Source organism: Sturnira hondurensis, unplaced genomic scaffold (genome assembly GCF_014824575.4).
Source record: "Sturnira hondurensis isolate 20B ecotype Veracruz unplaced genomic scaffold, ASM1482457v3 Scaffold0004271, whole genome shotgun sequence".
In the NCBI taxonomy this organism is placed as follows: Eukaryota; Metazoa; Chordata; class Mammalia; order Chiroptera; family Phyllostomidae; genus Sturnira; species Sturnira hondurensis.
In genome coordinates, this window is record NW_028076902.1 from 7,575,310 (window position 1) to 7,594,219 (window position 18,910).

General features: G+C 40.7%; 1 protein-coding gene and 1 pseudogene across 3 annotated transcripts in view; one reads left to right on the top strand and one right to left on the bottom strand.

Annotated features, from left to right (window-relative positions):
• The window catches only part of GCNT2 (glucosaminyl (N-acetyl) transferase 2 (I blood group)), a 103,720-nt gene that overhangs the window by 67,340 nt on the left and 17,470 nt on the right, over positions 1–18,910 (top strand). The window lies entirely within an intron of this gene.
• Positions 11,607–13,178, bottom strand: LOC118986455 (kelch-like protein 5; annotated as a pseudogene).

An 18,910-nucleotide genomic window follows, 5' to 3' on the forward strand; every position in this document is an offset into this window, starting at 1 on the left:
TGATTTGAGTCCTGGTTTTCTTTCCATCACTGTTGGTTTTCTGTACATTTTTCTTTATTTCACTTTGCATAGCCTTCACTTTCTCCTTTATTTTGTGACCACACTCAACCATTTCTGTGAGTATCCTGATTACCAGTGTTTTGAACTCTGCATCTGATAGGGTGGCTATCTCTTTATTGCTTAGTTCTATTTTTTCTGGAGTTTTGATCTGTTATTTCGTTTGGGCTGCATTTTTTTTAATGTAGTAAGGGGCAGAGCCTTAGGTATTCACCAGGCTGGCAACCCACTTGGTTGTCTTGTGGTGCTGTATGTGGGGAAGTGGTCCAAGAGGGAACAATGCCTCTTTCTCAGCTCTCTGCCAGCTTTTAGTCACTTCCCCCACTCCCCACATGCAAATTAGGCCCTACTGGTGCTGATTCCCAGGTGGGTGGGTTTGCATACATTCTAGGACCCTGTGGGTCTCTCCAATGGACTCTCCTGTGAGGCTGGGAGTTTCTCTTGCTGCTGAATTAACCCCCATAGGTGTTTTCAGTCAGAGGTTTTGAGGCTTTATTTCCTCACACTGGAACGCTGGGTTTGCTCAGCCTGTCTCACTCCTCAGTTGTTCCTTCTGGTTCAGCCACATGCAAATGTAGGACTGCCGGCTCCACCTGCTGCTGACTAACCCAGTCCACCAGCTGCTGCTTTGCTGCGGTCTCTATCCCAGCTGCCCATCTCTGCCCATCCTACCAGTGTGGATGGATGTTTCTTCTTTAACTTGTTGGTTGTCAGACTTTCGTACAGTTTGATTTTTTTGGCAGTTCTGATTGTTTTTTATTTTTAAATTTGTTGTTGTCCTTCTTTTGGTTGAGGGAGGAGGCAAAGTGTATCTAACTATGCCTACATCTTTGCCAGAAGTCCCCACAGAGGCAATTTTTAAACTGTATTATGAAATTCACAAATATACAACAGCACTGAGAATAGTACAATAATCTCTTGTGCCCATTAGTCACTTTCAACGACTATTAACATACTAAATAAACTCAAAGCAAGAAAACTTAACATTTATAACAAATCATTGAGCTGACTCTAATTTTCAGAAATTAGTAGCTTCCTCTTTTCAAAGGAAGTAAAAAATACAATATTCCAGACTAAGGTTTCCGTATATCGTATGATAATGACTTCCTGAAAAGGGAAGGTCCCTTCACTCAGCTTCAAGTTTAGGATATATTACATCAACCAGAGTGAGATTTCCTGTTCCTTTTTTTCTTTTTAATGGACAAAGCTGAATCTATCAGCACTTGCTCTTTAGGCATTATAAGCAAAAATCAGAACTCTGTTTCTCAGGATTCCCTTTTCTCTGCCTTCCTCTGTCCTGTACGGAGAATGGGAGGCGTGTGCTACTAAGCAGTAAACTGTTTAGTGGGATGCACTGTTTCCTGTGCAGCGTTTAGAGGTGCTTATTAACATCTCTTCTTGCTACTGAATATTCTGCTTCCTCTATTTAAAAAAACGGACCCATTGGCAGTCTTACTATTTTGTGAGTCCCCTCTGAGTTTGACTTTGTCATTGAGATGAAGAAATTTTCCCTTCAGCCAAATCTTAATGTATTTTCCATTACTACATGTTCTCCTAGAGCCTTCCTTGCTGGGTTCAATTATCTTGTTAATTTTTCACATATGTAATTTAATCTGAGCTTGCCTGGACATCAAGCTCTGTAGCTTTGCATGAGATGTTCCTGATCTTTCAGGGCACATGGAAGGATGTGGAAGCGGGCATCCCAGCCTCGTCACTTAACAGCTCATCTAACTCTGGACAAATCGCTTAACCAAGCTGACCCTCAGTTAATTTTGGTTTTAGAACACAACAGAAAGTTTGGAAGGTTTTAAAGAATTTATTCAAAAGGAAGGATTGTATTCTAGGTGGTTGTCGTTCAACTTCACCTCCCTCCCCACCAGAAATATATATCTGGAGAATAATGTGTGTTATAGCAGTGAGTATAACTTGCTAATGTTTCTTTTCAAAGACATTTGTGGAAGAGCCAGGAGGATTTCTGGGTGGTTCTAAGGATGTGAGTTTCAGATTATCCCAAAAGGCTCTCATGGATTGGAACAGTAGTTTATGGACTTGGATTTTTTGGATGCTTCATGGCACACAGTTAAGAGCAGTAGAATATTGGGGAAACAGACAGTAAGTATTATGAGGCATGTGTGAATGTTTTATTTTCCTTTTTATACGTGCTTCAAACTCCAGTCACTCAATCCTCGAAAAGGGGTCACTGACCTAGATATGCTCAATGCAAAATTATTTCATGGTTCTAGTCCCTGTTTTTAAACAGTTGTTTCACCTTGGGCATGTCACTTAACTCTCTCTGGGCCTCAGTTCCCTCCCCTTGAAAATGAGGAAATTGGGCGAGGTGATCAAGAGGTTCCTGCTTTATTTTGCTTTAACTCTGGAGCATGCAATGGAAAAAGCAAAAAATTTAGAGACAGACAAATTTAGGTTTCATCTACTTGCTGTGTGACCTTGAGCAGTTCTCCTACGTGGGCTTCAGTCTACTCATCTATAAAGTGGAGAGAATATTAACTTCATGAGATTGTTTTGATGTTGTAAGATAATGAATGTATACCTCCCAGCCGAGCCATTGTCAATTCTATTACCACTCCATCCCTGCTTCCTTTCTATAGTATATTAATATCATGACTTTCCTATTTATATTTCACTGTGACCAATAGCCTAATGGAACTGTAGCCTCTGGACAATGAATTTCTTTCTCTGTCATGAATACTATGTCCAAGTCTGGATGTCTGCTGCCTCTGCTGCTGTGATTTAGAGCTCAGGCCATCACCCTCGGCACTATATGGAGGCAATTTTGGGCTCTGAAATTCTGGCCAAATGAGTAAATTGGGTACTGAGAATTTACACACTATCCCCATTTGTCTGCTTGTTTTAATATAGCACATTTGCCCTCATTTCTGTAGAGTATTTTCTGGGTGTGCCCATAAGTGCTGAGCTAGATGGACCAGGGCTCATGTAGCATATCAACTGCGGGGGAGGGAAGAGGGCCTACTGGAGTCAGACCACTAGGCTTCAAACCCAGCTTTGCAGATTCCTAATATATATGATTTGAAGAAAACTATGTAATCTCTCTGAGTATCAGTTTCTACATTTATAAAATGGAGATGGTAATAGTTCCTACAATTGTAAGCCAATTGTGTATATTCATATATATCAAGTGCCTAATATATACCAATAACTGTTCATTGTTTTTATCCATCCTACTTGCCCTCATGAAGGGGCAACAGGGGCCAGGAAAATGCAGTCTCCCAAGATGCAGAGACCTCTGAGATTACTCCAAAGGTTCTGAAAGATTTCCCTAGAACTCAGACAAAATCAGCTTGATTTTATCCCCAACTTACAATACTACTAGGGTTCACCCTGCTTGGGGAAATGAGAGGAGAGGAGTAACTGAGCATATGACACTGGTTAGTGGGATGGACTGTCGCATGTGCATGAACTCATGTACTTAAATAGTAGGAAACACAGGTGGCCCACGACAATCTTACATCAGTATTGAGAGCTTGACTCTTGAGGATACCTGTGTTTTTCAAATAACCTGAATCTCCTTTTTCTGCCCCAGTTTAAAAAAGTTCAGCGTTGTTTCTACTAGAATGAGGAGGCACCTGAACCATGTTGAAACAAGGTGTCTCAGTAAGGGGCATCTTGCTCGTCTCCCTCTCGGTTTCCGTTCATTGTGGCCCAGTAGGGACATGCACAGTGAAGGGTGTGCCAAGTGAAGTAGAAATGGCCTCATTTACCTTCAGAGTTCCCCAGAGTCCACATGGAATGTAGAGTTGTTATAGAATGAAGATTGTGGGTCCCCAGAGGGGAGGCGGGGGACAAGGGAGGAAAGAAGGGGAAGGGATTAGTTAAAGAGTAAGTATAAATGACCTACGGACATGGAAAACATGGTGGTGATTGACTGTAGGAGTCGTGGGAGGCAGGTCAGGGGAGAGCAAATGGGGGTAAATTGGGACAACTCTAACAGAACAACAATAAAAAAAAACAAAAATAAACTTTAAAATTAAAAAAAAGCAAAAATTAAAAAAAAAAGAATGTGGGTCCCCCTCCCTCAAAGGGCAGGAGGCTCAGATCACGGCTTCTGGCTTGTGGTCATGGGCAGTTCCTTCAATTCCTCAAACTTAGTTTCCTCAGCTGAGGATTGATGATCTCTCGTGGTGGTGACAGGAAGCACGTGTTGTGAGAAGTGAATGATGGAACAACTCTATAATGATGCTATGACTAGAAACTCGAGAACCATAATTCTGAAGCCTGTAGTGCCACTCCATACATACAGAAGATGCCCACTGAATATGGTAATAGTTTTTGGTGTGTTTGGGGGGTTTTTTCACATGGAAGTTACTGGAAGGATTAGAAATTTAGAATGGCTACCTGAAGAATAACAAACTGATTTTGTGAAGTGGAACGGGCAATTTCATACTGGACTTGGAAGGGCTATTCTTGTCATTTAAGATTAAACAAAACAAATCAAATTGCATGATTTTGTAGATGAACTAGGTCACAAAGAAGGACTTCTAGGTCATAGTACAGCCATCTTTGTATGTTTAGTGCTTCTCATAATTTCTCTTTGAAATGCCCTAGATATTGGAGCAAAAGGGCAACAACAGCATTTCGGTCTGTGTGTTGCCTAACACTGAAAAATGAGTTTTAATGACAGGCTTCAATAAAAAGTGTCCAGAATTCATATGTTAAAAGATAGTGAATATTAGTATTTCTCAAATGAAAATTCTATAAGTACACAACAAAATAGAATGTATCCATTTATCATGAAGGTGATCCATTCTGTTGCACATTGTTGTTAAATTTGAAGCAGCTTTCTACTTTATTTTTCAATTTATTTGGAGGAGAATTTATTCTCTTTGGTATTCAGTCCCATGTGTTTTGACAATTGCAAAGAGTCATGCATCCACCACCACAATCAAGATGAACTCCAGCTCCTCCAAAAATCCTCTCATGCTAACCCCAGTCCAAACCCTTGGAAACCCTGACCTGTTCCCATCCTCTGATTTTGCCTTTTCGAGAATATCATAACATGAATTCATAGAATATGTAGCCTTTGGGGCTTGAAAAAGGAGCCTCCTATTCTGATTTTCTTTTAATGAATGCATTTGTGTTTCCCAAGGTGTCTATAATAGTTTCATATATATCCTCTGGTAGCTTTCATATCTATAGAGTATTGGTTACATTTGGCTCACTTTTCTTTATTTTAATGATTTTTTTTAGAGAGAGAGAGGAAAGGAGATAGAGAGAAAGAGAGAGAGAGAGAAACATCAATTTCTTGTTCCACATATTTATGCATTCATTGGTTCATTCTTTCATGTGCTTTGACCAGGGATCAAACCCACAATCTTGTTGTATCAGGACAATGCTCTAACCAACTGAGCTACCAGACCAGGGCAGCTCACTTTTCTTTTCCCATGTTATTTATTTATTATTCTCTATAAATAATAAATCAGCTGGACCCCTTATTATTATTTAAAAAGTAGGGTCAGCTTTAGCAATATTCACTTGGGGTAATAAACTAAAAGTCAATAAAGCATATAATCATACCACAATTAACCCTGATATGCTATGTTTTTGTTACCTTGAATTTGACAATATCCATGATTCAGAATAAATAGTAGGAACACCGTGAACTTAGCTGGAAGAACAAGAATAACCAAAACTGTGTTCCACTTTTATCCTAGAACACACATGACAGACTCACAAAACTTCCCATAATGAGTGAGTCCTTTCAACCAATCACATCGCGTGAGAGCATCATGATGAGCAGGCTACAACACCCCAGTAGGATTTCTTATCCGAAGAGGATCTATCTACATTTGTAGATGGCTCAAGGCTTTTTCTTTTCCATAAACTCAATATGTTACTCATTGGTTCTGGGTCAAAAGATGCCCATAATGCAGAGTTTATGAAATATTGAAATAACTATTGCACAAATGAAAACACCAGTATTCAAGTGCTTAAAAGTCAAGCCCACAAAGCCAGAAAACTGGTTACTCAGAAGTGACACTGTGATCCCTCACATGAGCCTGAGCAAAGGGAAAGGGGGCCGGAGCAAGGAACTGGAGAGGCCAATATTTTTTGAAGTCTTATCTGTTACTTTATAAATTTATGTAAATATCACAGTCCTGTGCTCTCTATAACTTTCTTAAACTTTTTGTTGAAATATAACATATGTCCAGAAAACTGCATGTGTCAGAACTGAAGGGATCACTGAATTTTCAGACTGACCCTTACCTGAGTAACCAGCACAGGAAACAATGTTACCACTGGTACTGCAGGAACCCTGCGCCCCCCACCCCCTCCTGCCCCCCCCACCCCCTCCTGCCCCGGTTCAGTTACTCCCAAAATGACAGCCATCCAGACCCATAAATTAGTTTTGCCTCTTTTCATGTAGTTCTGTAACTTAAAAAAATTGTATTTTTCAATTATAGTTGGCATACAATACCATATTAGTCAGGTGCACAGCATAGTGATTAGACATTTATGTAAGTTTTGAAGTGATCGCCAGGATAAGTCTAGCACCCACGTGACACCGCACATAGTTATTACAATATCTGTGACTGTATTACCTATTGATTACATCCCCATGACTATTCTGCTGTTTGTACTTCCTAATCTTTCCACTTTTTTCACCCAGCCCCGCAACCCGCCTCCTATCTGGCAATCATCAATTTCTTCGTTGTGTCTAAGAGTTTGTTTCTACTTTGTTTTGTTTTTTTAGATTCCACATGTAAATGAAGTCATATGGTACTTGTTTTTCTCTGATTTATATCACTTAGCATGATACTCTCTAGGTGCATCTATATTGTCACAAATGGCAGTATTTCATTTTTAATGGCCAAGTAATATTCCATTGAGCATACATATACCACCCCTTCTTTATCTGATTGTCTGTTCATGGACACTTAAGTTGTTTCCACAATGCTGCATTGAACACAAGGGTGCATATATCTTTCCAAATTGGTGTTTTTGTATTTTGAAAAATACCCAGAAGTAGAATTGCTGAGTCATATAGTAGTTGTATTTTTAATTTTTTAAGGGACCTCCATACTGTTTTCCACAGTGGCTGTACCAGTCTGCATTCCCACCAGTAGTACATAAGCATTCCCTTTTCTCCACATCCTAACCAACACTTGTTGATTTACTAATGATGGCCATTCTGACAGGTGTGAGGTGATATCTCTTTGTGGCTTTTATTTGCATTTCCCTGATGATTAAGAATATTGAGCATCTTTTGATATGTCTATGGCCATCTGTATGACCTCTTTGGAGAAGTGTCAATTCAGGTCCTCTGCCCATTTTTCAAGTCAGATTGTGTGTGTGTGTTAAGTTGTCTGACTTCCTTATATATTTTGGATATTAATCCCTTATTAGATATATTATTGGCAATTATCTTCTTCTATTCAGTAGGTTGTCTTTTTGGTTTGTTGATGGCTTTCATGAGATAACTTCTAATTATAGCTCAGTGCTTTTCCTCTAAATGTTCAGGTTCAATAGACATTTCAGAAAGAAATGCTAGGCGTACCCTGTGGCTTCTTATATTTCTAAAAAACACTGTAAATGACAGGAGGTCAGGGGTGGAAGGATGGCGAGGGTATATGCACATGTTTCATGCACAGCACAGGGCTTTTTCCCATGTCTCTTCTGTTTTTAAGGTTTATTTAGAGTTTATCATATTTGCAGAAGAACTGTGTCTGCTGTTCTGTAGAAAAGATTGGGCTTGCTATAAATAATCACTTAGTTCCTAGAATTAGCAATCTATATATACCCCAGTACATGTAGCAACAAATGGAATTTACCACTGACTTTCAACTCCTTTGGGTCTGTTTTGGGTTGTAAATAGGGGTTAAAATTAGATGAGTCCTAAGAAAACATGATTTTTATTTGGTTGTTTTTATATGGAATTGGACAGAATGTTTTACAACTTGCAAGTGAATTCTTGATTCATATTCAACTGGGTGTAGCCTGGCACCTTGTTTTGAAGATGAAGAAGGCACTGTGTGCAGAGCAGGATGAAAACTTGTATAATGGACCCATTAAGGACCTTTCTCCAGACAACAGACGAAGCAGTACAGGACATGCTATGTTCTATGGGTGCCAATAAGGAATGACCCAGCATGACCTTCACATGTACTTGAGTGAGAAGGCAAGTCAATACTGAAAGTATTTTTATTTGAAACAGTCATATCAAATCTAGGAAATGCGACTTGAAATGTAAATACATGATTCTGACTGTGAAAAAACGCAGTTGAACAAGTAAATCACAGAGAAAACTTACTACTTGCTGTTCATGTGCTGCAAGGAGCAGAATCTCCCCAGTTTCTGTAATCTAATAAAACCTAAATCGTAAGGACATAGATTTTTGAATTGATAAACCCATCAAAGTGGTAAACATGTTCATAAGCATTGTCTAGCCTCTTAATTTAAGAAAAACCCGACCCATGTACATCAGTTGTATGTAAATGGTAAAGGCCACTTGTGAAAGGTTACTGCAGTCTGTGTTTGAGATGGGTTAGTCAGTATGGATGGACGTGGAGAACACTGTGCTACGTGCAGTAAGCCAGTCAGAGAAGAACAAATACTATATGATTTCCCTCATACATGGAATCTAATGAACAGACTGCCCTACCAAGCAAAACAGAGACAGACTCATAGATGGAGAACAGATGACAGCTAGTGGGGGGTGGGGGTGGGGAGTCCAGGGGGTGGAGGCATTGAACAAAAAGGAAGAGGACTCATGAACATGGATAACAGGGTGGTAATGGCTGGGGGGAGAGAGATATAAGGAGACTACATATTAATGGAAAAAATATGATAAAGATTAAATTAAAACTAATACAGGTTAGTTCAACTAGTTAATAGCTATGTTGTAGTCTAATGGTAACACAGAAGTATTTATTTATACAAAAAGATGCTTTGTGAAATAATGTTTTCTTAATGATTGTTACTTAGGAGGTTTTGTAGTGTTTTGGCTTTTTTTAAACTTCCATTTTGTTCTTTGTACTGTTATGTGTTATTCTGATCCATTCTAATAATATTGTTCAATTTTTCACAAATTATAGAATAATATTTTTAAGAGGAAAAGACTAATGATTCACAAGGAAATGTACTAAGATGCTTAACACTAGGTAATGTGGGGGAATTGAAAAATAACTAGTTTCTTCTTTAATTTTTTGTACTTTTAAAATCTCCAAAGCTTATGCCCTGGCTGGTATGGCTCAGTGGATTGAGTGCTGGCCTGTGAACCAAAGGGTCACCAGTTTGATTACCAGTCAGGGTATATGCTTAGGTTGAGGGCCTGGCCCCCCCGTTGGCATGTGAGAGGCAACCACATATTAATGTTTCTCTCCCTCTCTTTCTCCCTCCCTTCCCCTCTCTCTAAAAATAAATAAATTAAATCTTTAAAAAATAAAATAAAATCTCCAAAGCTTAGAGATAATGTTGCTTTATTCAGTGATAAATAAAATCTGCCCTTACTGAGGCACAGTACTTCTCTTAGAAGCTTAAGAGTATTATCCCTATGAAGGGATGTTTGTGTGAAGAACAGGCGTTCTCAACCCTGGGGGTTGAGAACCATTAATGGTAATGGTAATGGCTACACATTACCATTATCCAGGGCTTTTTTAAAAAGTGACTTGAGAGAGAGAGAGAAATGGAGAGAGACACTAATTTTGGTTTTGCCACATATTTGTACGCTTATTGTGATAATCTTGTATGTGTCCTGATGGGGGATGGAACCCGCAACCTTGGTGCTTCTGGACGATGCTGGAACCAACTGAGCTACTCATGTAGGGCATTTAAATAAATATCGGTGCCTGGGCCTCACTCCTGAGACACTAAATTCAGAATATCTGGAAGATGATGAGCCGCATCCAGAGCTGTTTCTGAGATGTAGCCACAGTGGGGAACACTGATACAGATGAAGTCTTGAGCTGAAGATAAAAACTGAAGAATGGGATTGATGATCTCATTGACTTGGCCTTCATATATTCCCAACCATTTGCATCAGAAAAAAAATCAATTAAGGTTTTGCTGGTTGGAAAAGAACTTGCAAAACGTAGTGACTTCTGATTCTGTGAGTTCTTCTAACCAAGACCACCAGCTCCACCAGGGCTGGGTGGGCTTGATGGCCTCAGTTGCCAGACTCAAGCTTCTCCCCAGATGCCCCCCCCCCATCACACACACACACACACATTTCCTAGTGAACTCTTCAGGGCTGCTTCTCTTGGCAGACTCTGTGAAGGACAGGCCCTGTTATGTCCCATAGGCCAAAGGAAGTCACATAGCCAAAGCCAGATTCAAGGAGTAGAGAAACTTTCTTTACCTCTTGATGGGAAAGCTGCAGTCATACTGAATGAAGGTGTGCATATGGCAATGGGATGAGTTCATGAGCATTTTTTGCAATATATAAAACTCATTATTTTTTTAGCAAAAACATTTGATAAAGCCAGATAGTTACTGGGACGTCAAAAATTTTTTTCTAGTTAATTTTGGGAATGCACATTTAACTTTCATTAGAAAAGAAATTTAACAGTAGTTAAGCCATTTCTAAAATAGTTACCTACCCACAATGGTCGCAGAAGCAACATTTAAAAAATGAGGAAAATACAGAAAATGACAAAGGCTAAAATAAAAAATCATTAGTAAGCTCAACACTCAGATATTTTAGTATATTTCTTTCCCTCTCTGTTTTCTTCTAAAAGCATATAATTTTTGTGTTTCTACTGCATTTATGACTGGTTCTCTTTATGTAATAGTGTGCCATGGTTTTTCCATGTCATGAAGAATTCTTCACCATAATTTATAATAGCTCTGTAGCATGCCATTATTTGAATGTGCTGTGATTTATTTAGCAAAGCCTCAAATTATGGGTATTTACAACATTTTGCCAGTGATAACAGTTAATTGTTTTATGAGTAAAACTGGTACTCAATGATAACTGATACTTTTAAAGCATTTGCTATGTACCCAAGCACCAGTCAGAGTGTTTTAAGTACCTTGTGCACTCCACGACTCCATGAGGTACTGTCATTACCCTCATTGACCGACAGGGAAACCGCAGGACAGAGAGATCAGATTACCTGTCAGACGTCTGGATGCCAGTAACTGTAGGCACTTGAACCAGGCGACTGAGTGTCAGAGTCTCTCCTCCTACCTGCTCTCCTACACTGCTCTCCTACTATTTTAAATAGTAATTTACAAATCGCTTCTTTGGGACAAATTCTAATACCTGGAACTGTTGAGTCAAATAATATACACATACGTAAAGATTTTGATGCAGAGTGTCATACTGTTCTTCTAAAAATTGCACCTGTTTATACTTGAACTGTCAGGTCTGAGACCCGCACTTTCCTCTCCCTTCTCCACCACTGGGTACTAGCATTTCTAAGCCTTTGCCTGCTGATAGGTATAAAAAGGGGAGTGGGGCAGGGACTATAGGGAAATCTCTGTACCTCCTCAATCTTTTCTGTAAACCTATAACAGCTCTAAACAAAAATATTATGAAGTGTATTTTAAAACTTTTTTTAAAGGAGGGGAGGCTATTTTAAGATTTAAACTTTAGTCACTCCAGTGGTTACTAGACATACCCTCCAATGGCATACAGTGTATCTCCAAGTAAATGGATCCCCACTGCCTCTCTGCTGATGCTCACAGGTGCCACTGCTGTCCACATTCCTGTTGTGGGATGATAACTCCCCTTACAGTCTGAAAGTGTGGAAGTGAAGGTAGGTGGGGAAGCACGGTGTCCTTCCATAGCACACAGCAATCCATTCCAGGCAGTTACTCCTACTCCACATGTTCTTTCTGACATTGTGCACAGAGTGTCCACTTATTAGTATGAGGATCAAAACATTCTACTCATTTGAGACTAGCACTTCTGTCACGACCACCAATTACACAAAGCTTCCCTCTTAGTACTGCCCCACCTCTGTGCTCCTGGGGGTGGACATAGTGGCAACAAAATTCCACTGGCAAGCCCGAGGGTTGCGTCTTTGTGCTGTATTCAGATAGCTCCAGCCATCATGCCTTCCAACTGCATACACAGGATCTTCCAATGCTGCCACACCCAGGCCGTGCCTATGTGTGGACATAGGGAGGCTTCACACTCCAGGTTTTTATTGGGTTTGTGGCATTCTACAGTAGTCAAAACCTTCAGTCCACCTCTTTTTCCGAACACACACAGTGTGTCACCTAATGCTGCAATATTGCACTGCAGCCTCCTCCCATTGCTATTTGCCACAGGAGTCCATGTGTTGGTAGAGATCATACTTTTCAATGTTTGTTGCTCCTTCTGTTGAATACATTCCTCTAATGGCAAATAGTGTAACAACAGTTGACTTCCTAGGTTTTGTCCAAGGACTTTGTAACATGGGTCGTCTGTGGTAATAAATGACACTTCGTTACTTCCAGAAGGAGTTTCTGTCATTCTACACTGCCCTCGAAAAGTGCATTATTTTCCATGTCTACCAGGAACTGTGGTATAAGAAGAGGTAGCCTATAAGGCAAACGTTTGCTGAGATCTTTCCATCTCTGTTCCAAATCATGAGGGGCTCAAGTCAGCAGTGCATTCACTTCTCATTAGGAATGTTCAGGTCATCACTGACCAAGTCCTGCAATTTCACTCGCTGGTAATAACACAAATTTCTGGTTTTGAATCACTCCATGAAATGTTCCATAGTATAATTGTGAGCCACTTTATGCAAACCTGTACAACCTTGGGCATCAGCAAAAGGACAGATTCCAAGACAGGTTGGTGGGTGAAGCTGTTTCATTAAAAACTTCCAGCAAGCTTCCGCAACCTGTGAAAGCTGAAGAAGGCAAACTGCCTATAATAGGGACTCAATATTACCATTTTCTAAATTCAGAGCAGCCCGTATATGCATACTGAATCAGGGACCATGGCGAATTCGGTTCTACACCTTCTGGTTTTCTTCTTCTCTTGCTTCCACAACATCATTGGTAAACATGGCAGCAAGATAATCTGAGACAGAGGAAAGCACCGATCTATGAGCTGAAATTCTGCCATCATCAGCAACTAGAATTGCGCCACATAACTGTTTATGTCTCAGTAGTTTTCCTTCTCTTGTTATTTTTAAGTATTTGCTCAGCATGATTAGGGCCCGGAAAATTTCACCTGATGAACATGGTTCCACAGTGTGGCAAGATGATAGTATCTGACTGCAGAGGGCTCCTGAGGCGCTGGGGTCCCTGTGGTGCGGGGGTGGGGGGGCGCGGGGCGGGGTGGAAGGTGAGGGCTAGGGGCCGGAAGGGGAGAGGAGAAGGATACTCCGCCCCTGGGGAAGCCCCAACCCCTTCCTGGCAGCCTCACCACTACTGGCACCTGTCGCCCCACCCCCTGGGCGGTCAACTGTCAAGCTGCACCAGGCCCGGGAAACTTTTTCCTTAATCCTCAAACCGGAGGAGGTTGGGGTGGTGAGTGGGTCGGCGGCAGGCACAGGCTCGCCCCTCTGTGGGGCTCTGGCGCCAGTGGCTCCCTGCCCCTCCTAAGGCACCCTGGCGAGCGTGCCTTAGAGACCGCCGCCACCTCCTACCTCTGGTTGGTGTTCAGGCAACCCCCGCCCCCCCCCCACCCGCCAGCATGGGGGTGGGGTCCTGGGGAAGTGAAGGGAAAAAGGAGGGCAGCGCGGACTGAGAAGCCGTTTTTTTCTTTTTCTTTATTGAAGTATAGTTGACATATATAATACTAGTTTCAAGTATACAACATAATGATTGGATATTTGTGTATATTGCAAAATGATCACCACAGTGAGTCTAGTTAACATCCATCACCACTATGGTTACCAATATCTTTTCCTTGTGATGAGAACTTTTTAAGATTTACTCTTAGCAACTTCCAAATGTACAATTAACTGTTATTAACTGTAGTCACCATGCTGTACATTATATCCCCAGGATTTATTTTGAGCTTGTTTTCTTATATTAGAAGTTTGTATAAGCCAAGGTATGGGGAACTAGGTGAAAAAAAGAAGACCTGTGCAAGAAGTTCCCAAGAGGGTGGCCCCTGGGTGCTTGTGGACACTGACAAAAGATGAGGCCTGGAAACAGTGTTGCAAACTGTAAGTCAACAGGGCGGTGGCAGAGCCTCTGGCTTCCTCAAGCCCCAGTGGATTGTTGACAGACACTAGCAACCCAGACTTGCATGGGAAATCTGTTTACTACTGTGTTCCACTCACCCTTCTTTGGTGGTCAGACCAAACACACCCATCAGGTGTGGTTTATGGGCTGTTTGTAGTCTGGGGACAGAATTGCAAAATGTCCTTATGTGCTTAGTGAGTATTTTGGTATCGTCCTGGTTGGAATGTGATCTATAGCAGTAAACCAATGGACCCAGCCAGGCTTGCAGTTCTGAGAAGATGGCTGGGGCTTGATTAGTGACAATCCTTTTGTTTTTTAATTTTTTCTTATTTATTTTTACAGAGAGAGGGAGGGAGGGAGAAAAAGAGGGAGCAAATCCTCAATGTATAAGAGATACATCTATCAGTTGCTTCTTGCGTGCACCCAACTGCAGACCTGGCCCGCAACCTAGGTATGTGCCCTGACTGGGAATCGAACCAATGACTTTTCAGTTCACAGGCTGGCACTCAATTCACTGAGCCACACCAGCCAGGGTGATTAGTGACAATTTTAAGCAAAAAAAAAAAAAATGCTAGTTGAGTTTTTTTGGAAGGACATAAATGTGAAGTGGGGTCTAGGGGTGCAAAGGCAGCAATGTAAAATGAAAATGGGAGTGAGGAGTCCGAATTCGAGTAAGAGGTGAAGTGATACCAGCAGGAAAGGGGATGATGCAAGTCTGCATTTGCTTTCATATGGCATAGGGTGAGTGGCTGGTGGACATCTTAGATGGCTTGAAGGAACAGACATTAGATGGATGATTTGAAGTAATCCCACATCCCCCATATAGAAGAGCAACAGGGTTAACACTGATTATAGACAGAACCATCTGGTGGTACTGCCGATGAAGTGGGCAGTCTGGAGCAGAAACTGCTTTGTAGCCAATTAAAACAGCCTTGGTGAAATATGTGGAGCACCTGAGCTAGAGCAGTGCCCGCAAAGGAACACAGCACTGCTGGCAGTCAGGGAAGGCCTGAAGAACTGAGCTGTCAGTCAACTGGAAGTCAGTTGAAGCACAAAAGAAAATCAGTTGGATGTTTACTGGATTCACTGTGGTAATAATTTCACAATATATACAGACATCAAATCATTATGTTCTGCACCTAAAACTAATGTTAAATGTCAATTTTATCTCAATTTAAAAAAGAAAAGAAAAAAAAACCTCCAGGTATAGGATGCAGTAATTTTTACGTTAACAAGTTCTCTAAGACGTTTTGATATATTCCTAAGTTTGAAAACAGTGCTTCAAATTCCTTCCCCCCTCCCTTCCTTCCTTCCTTCCTTCCTTCCTTCCTTCCTTCCTTCCTTCCTTCCTTCCTTCCTTCTCTCCTTTTTGTTCAACAATTTGCAGTGTATTTGCTAGTTATTTGGCCACATGTCTGAGGATGACTCTGTTTATATATCATGGACAGTGTTCTGATATTTGTTTAGACATTGTAGCATTCCTGAAACACCTGATAACAGTCTGATGTGAGAGCACTTCCCTCCCATTTGTCCCAGGAATCAGCCTTGCCTGACAGAGCTTTCTCAGAGGGTCCCCTGCCACTTTCAGTGAATGGTTTGGGCAGACACAATAATGTGCACTTTTGCTGCTAAGTGTTTTTTATTAACCTTAAAATAAAAGGCTCACTCCTGTCATTTGAAAGGCTACTGGATCTCAAACTTTCATGAAACAACATGATCATAATGAATTTGCTAATTGCTTCATGCTTTGCTCACAAAACTTCACTCTCACGTAAGCAGGGTAACTTAAGGAAAGTTACAAAGGGAAACTAATGACCATTTTGGCTGCTAGAGATGTGTGATGCCAACGAGAGGACCCCTTAAACAGAACTAGTGGAAGGAAAGAGTGAGAAATAATAACAGAATAGTGCATATAATTACAAACCAGTTGTTCTCAATTTTAATATTGTTTCTGCATTGAATTAGCATAATTTTGCTCTAAAGACAAGCAAACCAGATGAAAGAAAACTTATTTTGCTTTGACATATTAAAAGCAAAAAGTACAACATATACTCACACAGGTCAGTCTTCTAAAGAATGTACAGGGGAGAATGCTGAAAGACAAATGATTTATCTGAGTTTATCCTCAGAGTGTTAGAGTTCAAAAACTTGCACTGTGCCACACTTTCGGGGAGGGAAATAGTTCTTAAAGGTTGACTGTTTGTGTTCTTTTCTTTCCTCATTGGCATAATTTTGATGTGGCCCTGAATCCGTCAAATTTGGGGTTCTCCTCTCACGTTCTAGAACAATTGTTTGTTTGTTTTTTAATAAGCCAGGGAAGATTTGAAAAGCTGCCAGTAGATTGGAAATCAGCTGGGGACTTCTGTACAGCACAAAGTTTCAATGGTCATAGCTGGAAGGGATTAACTAGATTTGGATTAATTATGAAGGAGAAGGATTTTGAAGAATGTCATGATGTACTGGAAAAAACAGGGGAAGGTTGTCAGGCTACAAGTCTGGAAGCAATGAAACTGAAGACCTTCACTACCTCACAAAAATTTGCCATAATTTAAGGGGTGTTTGAGAGCTAAAGATGATAAAAAGCCACAAAGCAATGTAGGCAGAGGGCCAGTGGTTAGAGGTCAGGATTGTAATGAAATGTGAGCTGCCCTGAGACAAGCATTGCCCAGCTTTCCAAGTGCCCCACTGACCTTTCCTGTTCTCCACCGGAAGACTGTCCAGGAAAGACTCTTGAGTAGAGGTGTCTGGGCTGCTAGTAAAAATATTAGTGAATATAAACCCTCTGGATACAGTAGGCCGAAAGTTCTAAGAACATCTCATTCATGGCTTTACCCCACCATCTATTTTAGAACATGGGGAGCACACAAAAACCATTAAGGAGGTGGGGGAAGTAGGAGAGGGCAAGGGGGGATAACGGTGATGAAGACTTGGGGCAATGAACGCACAATACAATATGCAGATGATACAGAATTGTATACCTGATACCTATATAATTTTATTAACCAATGCCACATCACTAGATTCAAAAATAAAAAATATTTAGTGCAAAAAAGAAACCATTGAATAAGTGAACAAATTATCTTGAAATGAAACCAAGAAGTTCTTTAGCATGTCCACACTCCTGAGCAATTCACTTAAGTTTCCTAGGCTCTAATTTACACAGCTTAGAAATGAGGAGGAAAAGATTAAAATACTAAAACACTGAAACTTCTAAAATTCCTTTCAAAACTATGGATTTTTCTTCCTTTCTCCATTCCATCTTTTCCTTTTACAACTAAAGAAGAGTCAGTTTGTGGGTAATTATCAGAGGTGAATGAAGCGCTGTCATTTTAAGGATGTTAGGCCATTTATTATCTCGGGGACTGGAGAACTCCAGAACATACCCACACGAAACAAAGTACAATCTCGTGTTTCACTTTTTTTAAAAAATTTATTTATCTTTAGAGGGGAAGGAGAGAGGGAGAGAAACATCAATGTATGGTTGCCTTTTGTGCATCCCCTGCTGGGAGTTGGCCTGCAGGGAACTGGACTACAACACAGGCATGTGCCCTGACTGGGAATTGAACCGTGATCCTCTGGTTCTCAGGCCCGCGCTCAATCCACTGAGCTACACCAGCCAGGGCTTCGTGTTTCACATTTTAACAATCCCAAGCAATTAATGAAGCTTTGGTAGGTGAAAACAACACTGTATCTTTTCATTCCTAAATATTAACAATGAGAAAGAGGCTATATGTTATTTAACACTGTATTTCTCAGTTATTAGCTAATTCCCATTTTTATTGTGAAAGCTAATAACAATGAACATTGTGTGTTTTTATATTGTGTTGAGTTATTCTTACACTATTGCAAGCACAATTACCAAATCAGTAAAGCAAGTAATATTCAGATGTATGTAAAAACTTTTACAGATATAAAAGTGGCCCTGGCTGGTGTGGTTCAGTGGATTGAGCTCTGGCCTGCAAACCAAAGGCAAATCAAAGGGTCACCAGTTCGATTCCCAGTCAGGGTACATGTCTGGGTTGCAGGTCAGGTCCCCAAAAAGGGGCACAGGAGAGACAGACACACATTGGTGTTTCTCACCTCTCTCCCTCCTTTCCCCTCTCTAAAATAAATAAATAAAATATTTTAAAAATATATAAAAGTGCCCTGGCCAGGTGGCTCAGTTGATTGAAGCATTATTCCATATACCAAAGGTTGCAGTCTTGATCCCTGGTTAGAGCACATACCTAGGTTATGGGTTCATACCCAGGCAAGGCGTGTACAGGAAGCAACCAATGTTTCCCTCTCATGTTGATGTCTCTCTCTCTCTCTCTCTCTCTCTCTTCCCTTCTTCCCCTCTCTCTAAAAGCAATAAAAAACATATCTTCAGGTGAGGATTAAAATTTTTTTCAAGTAAAAATATAAGAGCAATACAATAATAACATTAAAGAAAGTTCTATGAATTTAAAACATTTTTCATTTCACATACAAATATTTATACCCAGTTTTATTAATAATGTAAGATTCCATGTTTTTACCTGGGGTGCTTTTACCTTCCTGGGGGCATTTGGCAATATCTGGAAACATTTTTGATGATCACACCTGGGGATGGACTAGGGGGATGGGAGGCAGTGATATTGACATCTAGTAGGTAAAGCCAGGGATGCTGCTGCCAAACATCCACAGTACCCAGAGCAACCCCCACAGCAAAGAATTATGTGCAAAAAATTACACAGCCCAACTGTCAGTAATGTCAAGGGTGAGAAAC